At 43.1% G+C, this 19,251-nt stretch overlaps 1 protein-coding gene across 5 annotated transcripts in view; it reads right to left on the bottom strand.

The window, feature by feature from the left end:
• Positions 1-19,251, bottom strand: part of PTGS1 (prostaglandin-endoperoxide synthase 1) — a 125,987-nt gene that overhangs the window by 57,996 nt on the left and 48,740 nt on the right. The window lies entirely within an intron of this gene.

Here is a 19,251-nt window from a genome sequence, read left to right as displayed (position 1 = left end):
GTAAAACCCTGACCTACATTTCCGGTGCCTATTTTGATGTTGGCCGTGATTCTTTTATCAGCACTATCGCGTGATTGACATGTGACTGGTGCTGTTTTCAGATGTGCCATAACACAGGATTTTTAAGGCATTGCAAGCCCAAACTAATGCTGCATCATGAATGGAGCATTCTCACTATTTTTAAATTGCAGGTCATGTGTTAACTTTCAGATTGAACAGGCGTAGAGAGAAAGCCTCACCTTAGAATATCCACAGTACAGAAAAAAAGCAAGGGAGATGTCCTTCTAACCAAAAGCAAGCCTATATTTTTTCGAAAACACGGTCCCAATAAGGATACTAGTTTCATTGTATCCAAACCGCTTCCTCAGGGGATGATTCTTAGCGCATTTTTCTTGGCTACCTGTCTTCGTTGCCAAGTGCTTTTGTTGCTACCGCTACTTGAACCAGTGTCCCCTGAGGAAGTCGTTTAGTTTTGCCGAAACTAAGATCCTTGTTGGGACCGTGTTTTTCAACAAATAAAGGCTTGTTTTTGGTTGGAAGGACATCTCCCTTGCCTTTTTTCTGTACTGTTAACTTTCAGATTAACATGTGGAAGCACTTAGGCCCCGATTCTAAAATTGAGCCTAAAATATAGGCACCGAAGAACACCGTGCATAGCTCATGTCAGTCTTAAATTAGGTAAAATAACTCGGATATAGTGAACAATCCAATGATAATATCAATAACACATTCACATGGATAGTGCAAAAAAGATTTACACAAACCAGATAAACCGCACATGGGAGGAAAAAGCCTCTCACAGAGCATTCCTACCACCACAGTGAATGGTATAAGGAGGTCAGGCAGAGAACCTCACTGGCATAAAAAACCTCCTGCCGGGCATCTCAAAGTTTTGTGCAGTAAAATGCAAGCATGTATCGAAACTGTGGACAAAAAGTGTTTAAATAAGATAAACTCAAAACATCTTTAAAGCTTGATCGGAACACCAATGACGGCCAGCGTTTCACATAAAGCTGCCTCAAGGTGTAACCAATCCGAACAAGAGCTTTCAGAACGGAACTCAAACTAAGCGTGTCTCCTTGCTCAAAAAGATGCTTGCCAGGCCCAGCTTAGATGTGGATGTGACATTGCGCCTAGCATCTGGGAACACCCCGATCCATCCATACTCCTCCCACAGCTACACCCCTTTTGAGTTGTGTACTCAATTTAGGTACGGATGTTATAGTGATGTAGTGGTTAGAGCAACAGCTTCAGCACCCTGAGGTTGTGGGTTCAAATCCCATGCTGTTCCTTGTGACCCTGGGCAAGTCACTCTATCCTCCACTGCCCCAGGTACATGCTTGCCCCAGGTACGTTAGATAGATTGTGAGCCCACTGGGACAAATAGGGAAAATGCTTGAGTTCCTGATTGTAAACCGCTTAGATAACTTTGATAGGCGGTATATAAATACCTAAAATAAATACAGTGGAACCTCGGTTTGCAAGTAACCCAGTTTGCGAGTGTTTTGCAAGATGAGCAAAACATTCAGCAAACTTTTGACTCGCAAACCCAGCACTGCCCCAATAAACGAGCACTTATAGCCCAGGAAGCGCCACTTCAGGGGATTCCTCTTCCGTCTTCCAGCCAGCCTTCCACATCGGGTGCCTTCCGCAGGTTGGAGGGCCTCTGTCTGGGCCTAAGCGGCTGGGTGCCGTCCCGCCTGCGTGTTGCGTGTGACGCACACAGCGTCAATCATCGGCATTGTGCGGTCATGCGCGGCATGTGGGTGGGGCGGCGCTCGGCTGCATGGGCTTGGGTGGGGGCTCTCCAGCATGCGGGGGGCATCCGATGTGGAGGGCTGGCTGGCGGATGGAGGAGGCATCCCTTTGAAGCGGCACTATGGGATTCTCCGGTGGCTGGCGGACATTAAATGCACCCCCCCCCCTGAAATGGCACTGTGGGGTTCTTCTTTGGATGACGGACAGAGGAGGTGGACGGAAGAGACGACGCTGCAGCACCCGGCACCCAACAGGTACAGACCCCGGGTTCTGGAATGAATCGTCGGTGTTGCCACTATTTTCTATGGGGAACTTTGCTTTGATAAACGAGCATTTTGGATTACGAGCATGCTCATGGAACGGATTATGCTCGTAATCCAAGGTACCACTTTAAATCGAATTGCAACTCAATTGTGCACTCAATGTAGGTACGGATGTTACAGAATTGCAACTAAGGTAAATGCGCACAAAAATCCAAATTGTTGCCAGTTAACTCCAATTACTGAGTTGCATATAATGGAAGTGATAGGCATGCAAATCTGCTCTATGCATATTCATTAGGGCTAGCCTGAGAACCCGATTGGCCTGGTGGTCCTCCAGGACAGGGTTGGGAACCACTGGTCTAGAACACTAAGAGCCTCAAACCAACATCTTTATTTGGTACCCTCATTGAAAATAATCAGCACTCGCCGTACAACAGTATTTTCTGTTACTGCTCCGACAATTTGGAATTCTTTACTTTTACACATAAGATCAGAAACTAACTTGGAGAAATTCAAAGGCGCTTTAAAACGTTTTTTGTTCAAAGATGCCTATGAACACCAGATACCCTTTTCTGTTCAAAGATGTCTAGGAGCGCCGGGTACCCTTTCCGAATGCGCTGCTCACCCCTTACAGTTTCTCTTTTGTAAAAAAAGAAATACAGCAGCATAATATGTGTCTTCCCATTCCTTGTGTTTGTTCCTTATATGATTTTTTCTTGACTTTATTGTAGTTCCTTCCCCCTTCCCACATATAATCAGTATGGTTCGTCCTTAGTCTGTACATGTCTTAGTATTAAATTATTGTACCCCCTTTTTTTTTTTTAAATTAATATTGTACTCTCGCCTAGAACTTTCATAGTCGTGTAATCAAATTTCAAATAAACTATGAAACTTAATGAGGGGCAATGGTTCCTATCATGCGATTACAGCACAGCCACTGATATGGAATGCAATTAGCTACATTTATGGACATGCAGTGGCGTACCAAGGGTGGGGTGGGGGGGGCGGTGCGCTCTGGGTGCCAGCCCTGAGGGGGTGCTCCCGGCCTTGCCGTTCAGTCCCCCCCCACCCCCGAAGGACCGCTCGCCCCACTGACCTTCCTGCACCACCTGTGAAGCAGCCCGCAGCAGGATCGCGACGTCAGCGATCCCTGAGCTGCTTGGGCGCTGCTTTCTGTGCCGCGGTCCCGCCCCTCCTCTGATGTCAGAGGAGGGGCGGGACCGCGGCGCAGGAAGCAGCGCCTAAGCAGCGCAGGGTTCGCTGATGTCGCGATCCTGCTGCAGCTGCTTCGTAGTTGGTGCGAGGAGGCCAGGGGGGGAGAGCGGTCCTTCGGGGTGGGTCGGGGCATCAGGCCTTCAGGGTGGGGCGGGCGGGCAGGCAGGCAGGCTTTCAAGGGGGAGGGGGGTGACAGGCAGGCAAGCAGGCCTTCAAGGGGGGGACGGGCCTTCGGGGGGTGTGCAGACCTTCAAGGGGTGCAGGCCTTCAAGGGGGAGGGACAGGCCTTCAAGGGGGGGCAGGCAGGCCTTCAAGGGGGGAACAGGCTTACAAGGGGTTGGGACAGGCCTTCAGGGGGGTGCAGGCCTTCAGGGGGGTGTAGGCCTTTGGGGGGTGCAGACCTTCAAAGAGGTGCAGGCCTTCAAGGGGGGGGACAGGCCTTCAAGGGGGGGAAGGCAGGCAGGCCTTCAAGGGGGGACAGGCCTACAAGGGGGTGGGACAGGCCTTCAAGGGGGGGACCGGCCTTCGGTGGGGGGGTGCAGGCCTTTGGGGGGGTGCAGACCTTCAAGGGGGTGCAGGCCTTCAAGGGGGGTGCAGGCCTTCGGGGGGGTGCAGGCCTTTGGGGAAGGGGTGCAGGCCTTCAAGGGGGGACAGGCAGACCTTTAAGGGGGGACAGGCCTTTGGGAGGGACCTTGGTTTAGAAGTACACGGAGGGAAGGGGGTGTTCAAAGAGACGTGCATATGCCAAATTTGGGGGGGGAAGAAATAATGGGTCTGAAAATAGAGGAGAGGGAGAGAGATGATGGAACATGGGATTTAGGGAGGGAAGGAACAGAAAGGGAGAGAAATTGGACACAAGGAATGGTGTGGAGGAGGGATAGAGATACTGGATAGGAGGGTAATTAGGAAAAGAAAGGGAGAGATGGTGGACTCTGGGGTGGTGGGGAAGGAGGGAGAGATGCCGGATGAAAGGGTATTTAAGAAAAGGTGGATCTGTGGAGGGAGATGAAAAAAGGAAAGATACCAGACTTCCTGGGAAGGGAAGGGAAATGGAAAGGGAGGACAGAGTTGGCAGATAGATGGTTAGCATGCAGAAAGAAGGAGACCCTGGCAAGCAAGTTATCAGAAGAAAACCAGAGCCTTGGACCAACAAGATTTGAAATATAACCAGACAACAAAAGGTAGAAAAATTAATTTTATTTTCTGTTTTGTGATTATAATATGTCAGATTTGAAATGTGTATCCTGCCAAAGCTGGTGTTGGACTGCAAACGTGAGCTAGGATTTAACAGAGAGAGGAAAAGTCCTTTTTGTTTCTTTATTTTATTTACACCACAGCGCCAATGTGGTTAGGAGAAGCCAAAGTGGGTGAAAAAGCTATAAAACCCACCAGGAGTTTTGAAAAAAAATCACCCAACTGGGCAGGAAAATCGAATTGAAAAACCAATTCAATAGGCTGAATCGAATCGAAATTTTTTTTCCAGAATCTGGCAGCATTAGTTTGCGCTACTGTCTTAGACTTTAGGACCTGGGATTGGGGAGAGATGGCATCCTCAGTACTTTATAATGCAAGTGAAACGAGGATTTGGTCAGACTTTTGAAGGGTCTGCAGAAAAAAAATATTGTATGGGCCGGGGACATGAGACAGCAGGAAATGGGAACTTTTCTTCCTTCTATTTTTGTGAATGGAAAGGCTGAGGATGTCAGAGAGTTCAGTTAAAATATGTGCTTTATAAGAAAATATAATAATGTGTTTTATAAAGTTTATAGCATAACTGGCCTACCCAGTGAGCTGTTCCTAGTGGTGATGGTAGCAGCGTGTCAATGTGTTGAGAGGAAGAGGTGGTCTGGGAAATTCTGCTGAGCAAACTCCGGGCCCATTTCCACCCCCCAGTTAGTCCACTCCACTCAACTGGTTCACACAATGAGTTGGTTTTTGGGTGTTGTTTTGGGATCTCTTCCAGTGGTTTATCAGTATCTCCTTCTGGTCCAAGGAAGGAAACTTTGTTATCCTTAGCATTGACCTACAGAATATGTTTGTAACAGCGCTGCTTGTGTGGCATTAGGCTATGTAGTGATCGGGAAAAAAAAACAGACCTTTGCACATTTTTGCACTATATGGTGGGTGTATGAGGAGATTCACATTTCCTGCACAGCTAAGTCCATGTGAAGTTACCTTGTGCTGTATTTGACATCTAACAAGGTCTCTGTTTGAAAGGAAAGATCTAAACTTAAAAATGAAGTGGCCAGAAGTTATGGTAAAAGCAGATAGTGTAGCTGGTTTTAAGAAAGATTTGGACAAATTCCTGGAGGAAAAGTCCATAATCTGTTATTAAGACATGGGGGAAGTGTCTGCTTGCCCTGGATCGGTAGCATGGAATGTTGCTACTCTTTGGGTTTTGACCAGGTATTAGTGTCCTGGATTGGCTACCATGAGAATGGGCTACTGGGCATGATGGACATTTGGTCTGACCCAGTTAGGCTATTCTTATGTTATGTTCTCATCTGTAGGGGCCTTTGTTTTCACTTCATATTTTAATGTATTTTTTTTCTGGGAACTTATCAGTGTTTTTTATAATGGGAACAAAAATGGAAGAGAATTAATGTGTGTGGGATGAGGGGGTAACTAATTTCTTCAGCTAAATAATTCAATCCACTTCAAACAGACATAGGAGAACTCACGCACCATTCACACACCCTCCAACCAAAAACGTCAAAAGAAAAAAACTGTTCGACAACCTCCTAGCCATTCGAGCTGTAACACTCGACCCCCAACTCTACAACCTATTGACATCAACCACAGACTGCAAAACCTTCAAAAAAGAAATAAAAACCCTTCTATTAAAAAACACATAAAACCGAACTAACACAATCAGAACTGTCCCAAGCATCACCTGCAACTACTCCATATGTACTTCTGATGTCATAAAAATTCAGACATAATTTATGTTATGTTATGTTTGGAATATAAGAAAATTTTCACTGCCTGTTTCTATTCTGACCATTTATTCCGTTTCATGGTCATTACAAAAAATATTTTTTTACATGGGGGCGGTGTCAAAAAATGATGGGCCCCGGGTGCAACATACCCTAGGTACGCCACTGTGGACATGTAGGTCTTTCCAATGCACTAAGGCCATTTTTAGCATTAACAACATTTAGCACAGGAGCACTTACCGAGCTTTTTTGTAGGCGGTAAGGGTTCATGCACTAATCTTGTACGAATCAGTTATTGCACAGTAATACAGACATGCTGGTTAGCACAGAATCACTCACTCAATGCCCCCAAACAAACCCTCTCTGTGGAAAAATACAAATGATTTTTTAGCACACAGTTTCTATGTGCACATTACAAAATGACTGCAGGACACCTCAGCATATCCCACCGAAAGACTTTTACAGCTGCATTAAGCCTGGACTAGTACTTTCCACAGCATAGCAAAAGGAGCCCTTTGGGTAGATTTTAAGCCAGTGCATTCGACAAATAAACTGCAAGATGAAGGAGAACCAAAGATCTACTGGGTCAAAAGGTAAACTAAAAGGAAAGCATTCTTCTGGAGAAAAGGGATACTGTACACCTTTGTGTGCCCATGCCAGTCATTTAAAAATAAATAAATAAATAAACCAGCTGCCACTTGTACATGACTTTCTGTGGAATTATCGTGTTTATGGCATGCAAGCAACCCTAACCTTAAAATGTAGCAGCCATAGATGAATTGCTACTTATGCTAGCTCCCAGGTCAATTAATAAAGAAAATTATCTCTGAAGCTATCTATCTTACTGGAAAATAAATTCTGTAGTGAACTGCCAAAATTTAAAAAAAATAAAAAAAAATCATGCATACTTGCATTAGATTATTTTTCCCACACAATTTTTTGGATCTTTTCCAGATAAGCCCCGCCAAAAAGTTAACCCCCGCCACCCAAAAAAGATTATAAAAAAGAGGCGCGATCTGTATAAAGTAAAGTGGGGGGGTTCCCCCCCACAACCCCCTGTCGGAGCCCTTAAAAAAATGGCCGACAGTTTATCCTATTTTTGATAATGTTAAGTTTCATATCCTCTTTTTTATAATCTTTTTTGGGTGCTCAGACGGGTGGGTGGGGCGTGGGGGGGGAACCCCTCCACTTTACTTTATACACATCGGCGTTGTGCTGAGAACTTCACTGGTTAAGGTTACGTGCGCTGGCAAAATGTGGCGGGGCTTAACTTTCGGCGCGTGCACTTTTTCCATTAGTGGCGGGGCTTATCTGGAGAAGATTCTTATTATGTAAGGATCTGAGGTTGTTGATAGGCTCTAGGTCCTCCATGCTAAGAAAGGTATCCTGAGTCCATTGCATGGCTGCTTTAAATTAATCATAAAGTCAAACACTCTGGAGAAAGAATATTCAAACAGAATTTTCCTTTCCTGCTAATGCTGAAGCAACAACTTTCCCATGATCTTCCACTGAGATTAAATGATATCAATGTTTGTGACCATTCAGGCCTATTTAATTATTTAATAGACTTATAGCTCGCTTATACCTATGCGGATTTCAAAAATAAATACATAAACAATCACCGAATATAAACTTTACAAAAGTTGAGGTTTCCTTCATTTGAAAACTAAATTGTGAATTAGTGTGCCAAAAATATTACCATTTTGCAATAATTTGAACTTGACTGGGCACCCTGGAGAGAGTGAACAACATGAGAAATAGTCTAAAACTTTAGCAGAACGGTGTAATATTTGACAGTTAAAATAGAATGTGAAGAAGTGCAGAGTGATGCATATGGAGTATGCCAAATGTTGAAGACAAGAATCAACTTACATAGATATAATATTAAAAATTGCAATACCAACCAGGATGCCACCTCTGTCAGATAACACTTTGGAAAAACTGACCACTGCATCAATGATTTTATGGTAAGAATACTAAAAGGGAACTTTGAGACAATCCAAGAACGTAAAACCTTTGAAATGAAAATGATGAAATATTTTGACACCTACCAGACAGGACTTAACAAAGGTCTGGGCTTCCTTTCCTACTACAAAGACATTTAAAACTGCTCTGACACCTCTGTCTCCTGCTCACCCACCCCACCCACTTCCTGCAAAACTATCCCGGAAATGCTTTCATGTTTTCCTTATAAATCCTGATATTTGTCAGCATTTGCTTATTTCTAACCTGAAGAAGGGTTACCTTTGAAAGCTCATCATAAAATGCATTGAGTTAGTCCAATAAAAAAGGTATTACCATATTTCCTTTATAGTTTATAATTTATAGTCCACTTTCAACAAAGCAGATTACAACATGACATACAGTACATAATAAATATTTCAAACAAAACAAACATAAAACATTTCCTCTCATACACAATTTTCAGCATCCATATTTCATTTTACAGAACAAATGGTGCTTTCTTTTTTGGTTTTTTTCTATGTATTACCTTGGAAAGTGGACTAACAAAGCCACTCACTCAAGATAAAGCACATGATTACAAATACCACTTGTGCCCTGACAAACTTTCCAACATCCAAAGCCAGTGTGGTCTGTTGAATATAGGTGAAACATCTAGGTCAGGGGTAGGCAATTCTGGTCCTCGAGAGCCACAGGCAGGTCAGGTTTTCAGGATTTCCACAATAAATATGTATGAGATGGATTTGCACGCACTGCATCCTGGAGATGCAAATCTATCTCATGCATATTTATTGTGGATATCCTGAAAACCTGACCTGCCTGTGGCTCTCGAGGACCGGAATTGCCTTCCCCTAATCTAGGTCATTAAAAGCAAGGTTAATTGAACATTGTTCTTACATTAACTCAGAGAAAATAGAAGCACCATTGATAGCACACTGCAAACAAATCCAGCATGCTTTTTCTATTTTGCGATGAGTGGTACTTGAACAAGTTGTGTTTATTTGTTTCCACTTTTTTATGGGACCCCTGAGGAAGACAGCGTTGATTGAAACATGGACCGTGTCGGGTCCCATATTACTATAAGTGGTTTATTTGTACGCAACCATTTGTTTATTTGTTCATAATAAATTTTGCTGACATCTTGTACACCTGCCTGCAGTCCTTTTCTTTGTCCTTGGTTTATCGCTCTTCACTGCATATTTGTTGGACCTGTTTTGTCTTTACTTAAACAAGTTCAGCAGTCTCAAGCGAAAAGGCAATTTTTCTAAAATTTTGAGGCAGAAGGAACAGAAGTAGATTTTTCACTTCAATTCCATGGAACTATGTAGGTTGAATGTGAGGCTGAAGTGGTTAGCATTTTTGTAAACAGCAATTGGGTGCTTTATGGGGAGGAGGAGTTTGATGATGTCCTCAAAATTTTTAAATATTGGTATGTCCTCACTAGGATTCCAAGGTTCTCTTCTCTCCTGATTTTCTTCCTATCTCTCCCATTGTACTTTCAGTGTATGTTATCCTTCTCCGCTGCCATCCTATTGTCTATCAGTGTACCTCAAAGCTCCATCCTGAGCCCTCTCCTCTTCTCCATATACTGTACACCCGCTCTCTTGGTACACTGATCTCCTCCCATGGTTTTCAATATCACCTCTATGCCGATGACTCCCAGATCTACCTCTCCATACTAAATATCTCTACAGGAATTTAGGTCCGAATCGCAGCCTGCCTGTCCGACATTGCCGCTTGGATGTCTCACCACCATCTCAACCTAAAATATGGCTAAAACTGATTTCCTTATTTTTCCACCTAAACTCACCTCCCCCCCCCCTCGCTGTTCTCTATTTCTGTGGATAATACTCTCCTCCTCCCTGTCTCGTCAGCTAGCAAACTTGGGATGATCCTTGACTCATCTCTCTCCTTCTCTGCCCAAATCCAACAAACTGCTAAAACCTGTCGCTTCCTCCTCTATAATATTACCAAAATCCGACCTTTCCTCTCTGAACACTCTACCAAAACTCTTATTCACATTCTCATTACCTCATGTTTAGACTACTGCAACGTACTTCTCTCAGGCCTCCTGTGCATCCATCTTTCACCCCTTCAAACCATGTTGATGTAGGACAACTCATATTCCGTAAGAGCCGCTATTCTCACATTATTCCTCTTCCCATCCATTTCCAAATACAATTCAAATTCCTCTTACTGACATACGAGTACATTCACTCTGAGCCCCCCTCACCCCCCAAATATCTCTCCTCACTTATCTCCCTCTATGCCCCGTGAACTCCATTAATCAGGTAAGTCCCTCTTATATGTACCCATCTCCTCCACTGCCAGACTCCGTCCCTTCTTTCTTGCCACACCGTTTGCCTGAATCAATACATTATGTTCCATTTCTAGCAATATTCAAATCTAAGCTAAAAGCCCACTTTTTTGAAACTGCTTTCAACTTTTCACTCCCACTCACTGCTGTCAGATACCTATACCCATTGTATCATTTCCTCTTCCAGAATCTCCCCAACCCTAAGATGGCCTGTCTGTTCAAATTAGATTGTAAGCTTTGAAAATTAATAAAGAAAAAAAAAAGAGTATGTAAGCTCTTCTGAGCAGGAATCGTCTATTGACTGTTAAATGTACAGCGCTGCGTACGCCTTTCAACACTATAGAAATGATCATTAGTAGTAGTATTAGTGGCATCTCAGTTATCCCTGCACCATTTTGAGAAGTGGCCTGGAGCACAGAACATTTCCCCTGGCACAGCAGAGACTAAACAGGGCAACCCTGTCAAGAGAAAGGGGTGCCGCAGTTCGGAGAAGTTTTAGCTATTTGGAAGAGCTCCTTACAGTTGCAAGACAAGATGTTTTTGAACTCTTTTTTGATTCTACAGTTACTGCAGTGATATCAGTGACACTTGTTGAATTATGTGTGCTCCAGTACGATAGAGGTTGCACAGTTTATGCAAGTAAGAATTTTTTGATATTTTGATCATTTTCAGCAAGCAGCGGAGTTTTTTTGGGCCAATGATGTTGGAAAGTTTGTTGGTCAAAAAAACTAAACCCAATGACAAGGAAAAAGTAAATAGTGCAGCAAAACATAAGAACATAAGCAGTGCCTCTGCTGGGTCAGACCAGGAGTCCATCTTGCCCAGCAGTCCGCTCACGCGGCGGCCCATCAGGTCCAGGATCTGTATAGTGATCCTCTATCTATACCTTTCTATCCCTTTTTTCTTCAGGAATTCATCCAATCCCTTCTTGAACCCCGATACCGTACCTTGTTCTATCACACCCTCTGGAAGTGCATTTCAGGCATCCACCACCCTTTGGGTGAAGAAGAACTTCCTAGCATTGGTTCTGAATCTGTCCCCTCTTAATTTTTCCGAATGCTCTCTCGTTCTTGTAGTTTTCGAATGTTTGAAGAACCTGTCCCTCTCCACTTTCTCTATGCCCTTTATGATCTTGTAAGTCTCTATCATGTCCCCTCTAAGCCTCCGTTTTTCCAGGGAAAATAGCCCCAGTTTCTCTAATTTTTCATCATATGAAAGGTTTTCCATACCTTTTATCAATCGCGTCGCTCTTTTCTGGACCCTCTCGAGTATTGCCATATCCTTCTTATGGTACGGCGACCAATAATGGATGCAGTACTCCAGGTGAGGGCGCACCATCATCCGGTACAACGGCAGGATGACCTCTTTCGATCGGGTTGTAATGCCTTTCTTGATAATACCTAGCATTCTATTCACCTTCTTAGAGGCCGCTGCGCACTGTGCCGACGGCTTCATTGTGTTGTCCACTATTACCCACAAGTCCTTTTCTTGGATACTTTCACCCATTTCCAGCCCTCCCATCGTATAACTGTACTTCGGGTTTCTGTTCCCTACATGTAAGACTTTACATTTCTCTACATTAAACTTCATCTGCCATCTCTTTGCCCACTCTTCTAGCTTGTTTAGGTCCCTATGTAGTTCCTCACAGTCCTCTTTAGTCCCAACTCCACTAAATTCCTCCTATAAGCAACCAATACACTGGGAGATTACTATCATGATGAAAAAATAATAAAAATGAAGTGTATAATTAAATGAATTAATTAATGAAAATGGGTCCTCAGTTTACACAACTCACAATCAGGACCAGACTGTAATGTAGAGTTGAAAGAGTGTAACCCAACAGAACATAAGAACATAAGAACATAAGAACTGCCTTCTCCGGATCAGACCTTCGGTCCATCAAGTCCGGCGATCCGCACACGCGGAGGCCCTGCCAGGTGTACACCTGGCTTAATTTATAGTCCACCATATCCTTATATGCCTCTCTTAAGGAGATATGCATCTAGTTTGCTCTTGAAGCCTAGGACGGTCGATTCCGTCATAATCTCCTCTGGGAGGGCATTCCAGGTGTCAACCACTCTCTGAGTGAAGCAGAACTTCCTGACATTAGTCCTGAACCTGTCCCCCCTTAGCTTCATTACATGTCCTCTAGTCCGTGTCAAATTGGACAATGTAAATAATCTTCTCTGCTCTATTTTGTCGATTCCTTTCAGTATTTTGAAGGTCTCGATCATATCCCCACGCAGTCTCCTTTTCTCAAGGGAGAACAATCCTAGTGTTATAAGTCTGTCCTCGTATTCCAGTTTCTCCATACCCTTCACCAGTTTTGTTGCTCGTCTCTGCACCCTCTCCAGCAGTTTTATATCCTTCTTTAGGTAGGGAGACCAATGTTGGATGCAGTATTCCAAGTGTGGTCTGACCATTGCCCTATAAAGCGGCATTATAACTTTCTCCGATCTACTCGAGATTCCTTTCTTTATCATGCCCAACATTCTATTTGCCTTCTTTGCCGCTGCCGCGCATTGTGCCGACGGCTTCAGGGTCCTATCTATCAGTACACCCAGGTCCTTTTCTTGTTCACTCTTCCCCAGAGTTGCACCTGACATTGTATACTCGTATTCCTTATTTTTATTGCCTAAATGCATTACCTTGCATTTCTCCACATTGAACTTCATCTGCCATTTCTCCGCCCATGTTTCTAACCGACACAAGTCGCTCTGGAGTTTCTCTCTATCATCCTGCGATCTGATCGCCCGGCATAGTTTTGTATCGTCTGCAAACTTGATGATCTCACTGGATGTTCCTTCCTCCAGGTCATTGATATAAATATTAAAAAGGATCGGCCCAAGTACCGAGCCCTGGGGTACACCACTAGTCACTTTCTCCCAGTCGGAGAACTTCCCATTTATGCCCACTCTCTGCTTTCGGTTTTCCAGCCATTTGCCTATCCACCTTTGTATATCCCCCTCTATGCCATGGCTTTGTAGTTTCCTGAGAAGTCTTTCGTGTGGAACTTTGTCGAACGCTTTCTGGAAGTCCAAGTATATTATGTCCACCGGCTTCCCACTATCAATTTGCTCGTTCACGGTCTCAAAAAATTGGAGTAAATTCGTCAAACATGATTTCCCTTTCCTGAATCCATGTTGACTGGGTTTCATCAAGTCATGTGCGTCCAAGTGCCGGACTATGCTATCCTTGATCAGTGCTTCAACCATCTTGCCAGGGACAGACGTAAGACTCACAGGTCTATAGTTGCCCGGTTCCCCTCTCGATCCTTTTTTGAAAATTGGGGTGACGTTCGCTATCCTCCAGTCGTCCGGTATCTGTCCAGTTCTGATTGTCAGGTTTGCAAGTTTTTGCAATAACTCTCCGATTTCAACCTTCAATTCCTTTAAGACTCTCGGATGAATCCCATCCGGTCCAGGGGATTTATCACTTTTAAGTTTGTCGATCTGATAGTATATCTGGTCTAAGTCCACTTCAACTGTGGTGAGGCTGTCTTCTATTTCTCCTGCAAACACTTTCTCCGCTTCAGGTATTGTTGAGGTGTCCTCCTTCGTAAAGACGGACGCAAAGAAGGAATTTAGTTTGTCTGCGATTTGTTTATCTTCCTTGATGTACCCTTTTCTTCCCTGGTCGTCCAGGGGTCCCACTGCCTCTTTTGCAGGTTTTTTCCCTTTCACGTATCTAAAGAAGGGCTTGAAGTTTTTGGCCTCCTGGGCTATTTTTTCCTCATATTCCTGTTTTGCATCCCTCACCGCCTTGTGACATTTCTTCTGATCATCTTTATGTTTGTTCCAGGCTTCAGTTGTCTTTATGCATTTCCATTTTTTGAAAGAGTCCTTCTTTTCTTTTATGGCTTCCTTCACCTGTATGGTAAGCCATGCCGGTTCTCTTTTGCTCTTTGTTCTCTGATCTTTGGAAATCCTCGGAATGTAGAGATCTTGTGCTTCTGTGATAGTATTTTTCAGTAGGGTCCATGCCTGATCAACCGTTTCAAGTTTGTCCACCATCTTCTCGAGTCGTTTTTCTACCATGGCTCTCATGCTATCGTATTTACCCTTTTTAAAGTTCAAGGTGGTGGTTAAGGTTTTGGCATGTTTCCCTTTCCCGATGTCAAGTTTAAAGTTGATTACATTGTGATCACTCGTTCCCAGTGGAACCATGACTTCCACTTCTGTTATCGGTCCCGTGAGGCCATTTAGGACCAAGTCCAAGGTGGCATTGCCTCTTGTCGGCTCTTTTACCATTTGTTCCAGGAAGCAATCCCCTAGCACCTCCAGGAACTTGGCTTCCTTGCCGCAGTCGGAGGTTGCTAGTTTCCAGTCTATCCCTGGGAAATTGAAGTCTCCCAATATAATTACATTGCCTGTCTTGCATTCTTGTTTGATTTCCTCCATCATTTCTGAGTCAGTTTCCTCCGCCTGTCCTGGTGGACGATAGTAAAGGCCAATTTTCGTATCTGCGCCATATTGACCAGGAATTTTGATCCAGAGTGACTCAAGCTTCTCTTTCATTTCTGTTGTAACCATTTCAACAGAATCTATTCCCTCCTTAACATATAGAGCAATACCTCCACCTTTCTGCCCTACTCGATCTCTTCTATACAGGGTTTTTCACTGGTGTAACATCCCTGGACCCATGGTAAATTTGGTGAAAAATGTGCAAAAACACAACTAATCCTTCATCAATTGTAATCTCTCCAGTGTATTGTGCAATAAAAATTGCTACAAAATCCAACATTCAACTTTAAAAATTGTGTCTTCCTCCAATGTTTGAAACAATTTTCTGAGATGTATCCAATTTCAAAGAATTTAAAGAGTACTTATCTCACAATGGTTAGCAGTCCATTCATTTCTGCCACAGTGTTGTCCATGCCAGTCAAAGTGAAAAGCTCTACGGGGCTCCATTTCGGAGGATCTCCACCTCCTTTGTCTGGAGCTAAAGCATAGACTTCTCCAATTCAGAAGGAAAGTTTGTTGGGGGCATGAGTGACATTTGCTTTTTCCTGAGATCTTATTTCTCTGCTGTTGCAAGTGGGATTAACAAAAGACATTCTTGAAGAGGTGCTCTTCTATCTGTTTATTAATACTAGGGCAGTCCTGGGGAGGAGTCAGGATGAAGCCAGGACTTAGAAAATGACACGGGGGACAAATTTTTCCCCGTCCCCAAGGAAACTCAATTTCTCCGTCCCGTCCCACGATTTTTGTGACTGTCCCTGCCCCATTCCTGTAAGCTCTGTCTTAACCACACAATCCTCAGACACTTATGATTTTAAAGTGTTTGAGGCTTGTGCAGATGAGAACAGAGCTGGCAGGAATAGGAAAAGAACTTGCCGGGACGGGAAATATTTTGCCCCTGTGTCATTCTCTACCTGATTAGAAACAATTTTCAACAAAAAGGCTGTCCTAACTTTATCTGGGCAGTTATTTGGGTACCGGTCTGAATATCGTCCAGCATCTGGATAACTGCTGATAGCTGCAGAAGAACCAAATATTCAAAGTCGTTGCATAGAGTAGGCCTGACATTGAATATGTGAGTCATTTTCTATCTGTAGCAGTCAGTGCTTCTGTAAATGACTGTGCACTAAGGGCTCAATATCAGCCTATTGGTGTTTAGACACAGACTTGAAATTACCCCAACCCCAATATAGTATTCAATATCAGAGAATAATAAGATTGGTTAGGACATCCAAAAGATCATCTACTCCACTACACTTCCCTACCCACTTACCTCAAATTTGATTTGCTTTACCTGTGGAGGAACATTTTTGATATGATATTGAAATCCAATTGTAGATGTTTTGCTGGAAATGTCTAAAACGCTTATCTGAACCTAGTGTAATCACCCTGGAAAATGGAGGGGCATCATCAAAACATACGTCTAAGTCCGATTTAAGCATAAAGCGCTAGATGCCCAAATTTGACAGTGGGAAAATGCCCATTTTTGAAAAATATGTCCAGAATTTTTTTTTTTTTTCAAAAATCATCTATCTGGACATCCAGGCTATTGTTTATCCAGACCGCCAAAATGTTTATCTTTATACCACATTTTCAACCAAAATTTCATCCAAGTCCCAAATGCCCAGAACAAGACCTTGTAATGGACTGGCCACCCAGACATGGCAACAGAGCAGTGGGGCATCTTACAGGGCACTGCTGTGAACTTCACAAAAAGGGTGCCAGATAAACATCTCACCAGAATTCCCTTATAGGTTATGGTAAACCTCCCAGAACATCCCCAAAGTCTCCTATACCTAACAGCCCTTATGGCCACATGTGGCATCTATATGGCATTAGAGTAGGGATGGGGGGTTTTGGTGGGCGCACATGTTCCACCATAAATGTAGTAGTTAGAGTGGCTTATGATCCTGGGTCCTCCTCTATATGGTTCATTAGCCCACCTCTCCAGGCTATTTAAGACACTAGTGTGCAGCTTCTACTAGGCCTTCCTATACTAGGTGCTGATGTTCTGGAGACAGGTATATACTTTTTTATTCTGATCTTTGTGGAGGTGTGAGGGGGTCAGTGAACACTGGGGGAGTGTATGTGTGTGTGTGAGGGGGTCTTTGTCGCTGCAGTGCTCATTTGGCCAATTTGGATATCTTTTTGACACTTATACCTATTTTTACATTGTCTAACTCACAACGTTTAAGTTTCGTCAAGGAAATCTCATAAAACATTTGATTATCCCTGCAGGATGACTAACTCTAGGTCAGCCCACATTCCGCCCACATACTGCCCTAACCACTCCTCCAGATACTCCCTTTCAGCTCTAGGTGCACAGTGGCATTCAGAGGCATAAAAAGTCCCATGACATGTCCAGAAATTCAGTTTGATTAGGGGCACTTGGATGGTATGTCTTTTAGGTCATCCAATTGCTGACTTGGGCGGGTTTTTAGACATATTTAAGTTTTGATTATGAGTCCTATAGTGTCTGGGCAAGATTTTACAGGGGATTAAAGTCTGTTTAAGTTTGTGCCTGCCAGAATGGGGAAGAGTGATTGGTGTCTGGGGGAGTAGTGAACCTAGTAAAATGGCATTGGGAATTAGCAAATAATAGAGTGGGTATTGCATACATACTGAATGCGACAGTTGGGAGGAGAACTGGGGAAATAAAAGTGTCTGTGAAGCATAGCATGAGGTCTTTGGTTACCCATTCTCCATGCTAAGACCCAAGGATAGAAGGGAGAATCCTGTGGGATATTCCTAACAAAGGCTGTTGGAAAATGAAAGCTGTACAGCCATTTCTCCAGAAGCTGACTTGTGGAATTTGGTTTACGTGACAAACAGTGAATCTCAGGATACCTCATTAGGGGGGTGGAGGCTAGTGGAGGCTAGAATCTTATCTTGGTTTAGAGTGTAGGCTGGAATCTTATCTTGGCTTAATGAATGTCCAAGCCTGCTGTTTACTACAGAAATACAGAGTGAGACATGATAGTTTGTCACGTAGCCAGTAATGTAAAAATAGCATAAAAGGAGTAAACGCAGGACTTTCCTCGGAATCCATCGGTGCACCATAAAGGGATAGTCCTGTGACTGACCAGGTCCATCGGCTGCCTAAAAAGGGAGATTTCCTTGCTGTGAGGGGCGGTATTGCTAAAATCATGGTGAAGTTATTCTGATTCATTTGTGTTTTGTATATTACTGCTATGCAATTTATGTAAATTTGTATAATAAGCATTACCTTGTCTCTTTGTATGCTGTGAAGTGCTGACTACATAACGAACTTGGCATTACAGAATTTGGTACCAGAAGTGAGGTAGTCATGGGATCACGGAGACAAAAAGACGGACTGTGAGTCATGGCAATCTGCTATTAGGCCAGGTAACCTTCCCGAGGTATGCAACCTTTTATAAAAACTGAAAATTACTAAGGGGAAAGAGCGAGAGGGGAAATCTCGACGGGGATGGGTATTGCATATTTGTGTTAAGAATTGTGATCCCAGGGGGCATGGAGGCTAAAATTATAGCTTAGGGATTATTCTGTACAGTGAAGGTATATTTTATGGAAGGTGTGGCCAGCCAACTGTAAGTATAAATTCTTTAAATAAGCATGCTTTATTTTATTAAATGATAGTCATTTACTACCTGTAAAATTATACAAGGAATAATATTATTTAATGATAGTATAATCTGTTTTTGTATGAGGCCTGTATATATTTGCTTAGCAAGAGTTATAAAGTTACATTATTAGTGCACGTGCCACTGTGTATATGTATGCTAATGTAAAAGAAAAAATTAGATTTGGGCAAAGGGACAGATTACTTTTTCTGGGTATAGATTTTAGAATTAAAGCAAGAACAATGTGGTGAACAGGGAGGGGCTGATGTAAGATTTTTCCAACTACATTAGCCAGTTGAGGAATTTTAAAATATAATCTATAAAGGCAGATAGAGAAATTGCAATTAAATTAAGATAGTGAAGAGTATAGGGAGTTAATTTACAGATCATTATAGACTCTAGAGGGGTTTGGAGTACACAGCATAGCCCCTAATTATTAAACCATAAGGGCTGGTATTCTTTGAAAATTCCAACAGATCCGGGAGTGTAGATTTATTTACTTACTAAATGGTTTTACTTAGAGCTTCTGTAGCTCAGCAAGAAATGACATAGTATATTTAAAGTTACACTGTGAATCAGTGCCTTTATCTTGCTTTCAGGGAGAAGAAAAACCAAACAAACCCCTAACAGCGGAAAAATTGTTGTATTGATAAATAATAGAGGGCATTGGGAAAACGAATTAACTAAAAATGTTATAGTTTTATTTTACTTCTATGGAATAGCAGAGGTAGAAGAAGG

The sequence above is a fragment of the Geotrypetes seraphini genome, chromosome 10 (genome assembly GCF_902459505.1).
Source record: "Geotrypetes seraphini chromosome 10, aGeoSer1.1, whole genome shotgun sequence".
In the NCBI taxonomy this organism is placed as follows: Eukaryota; Metazoa; Chordata; class Amphibia; order Gymnophiona; family Dermophiidae; genus Geotrypetes; species Geotrypetes seraphini.
Note: the sequence above shows the minus strand (reverse complement) of the source record. Positions and strands in the feature narration are given on the sequence as shown.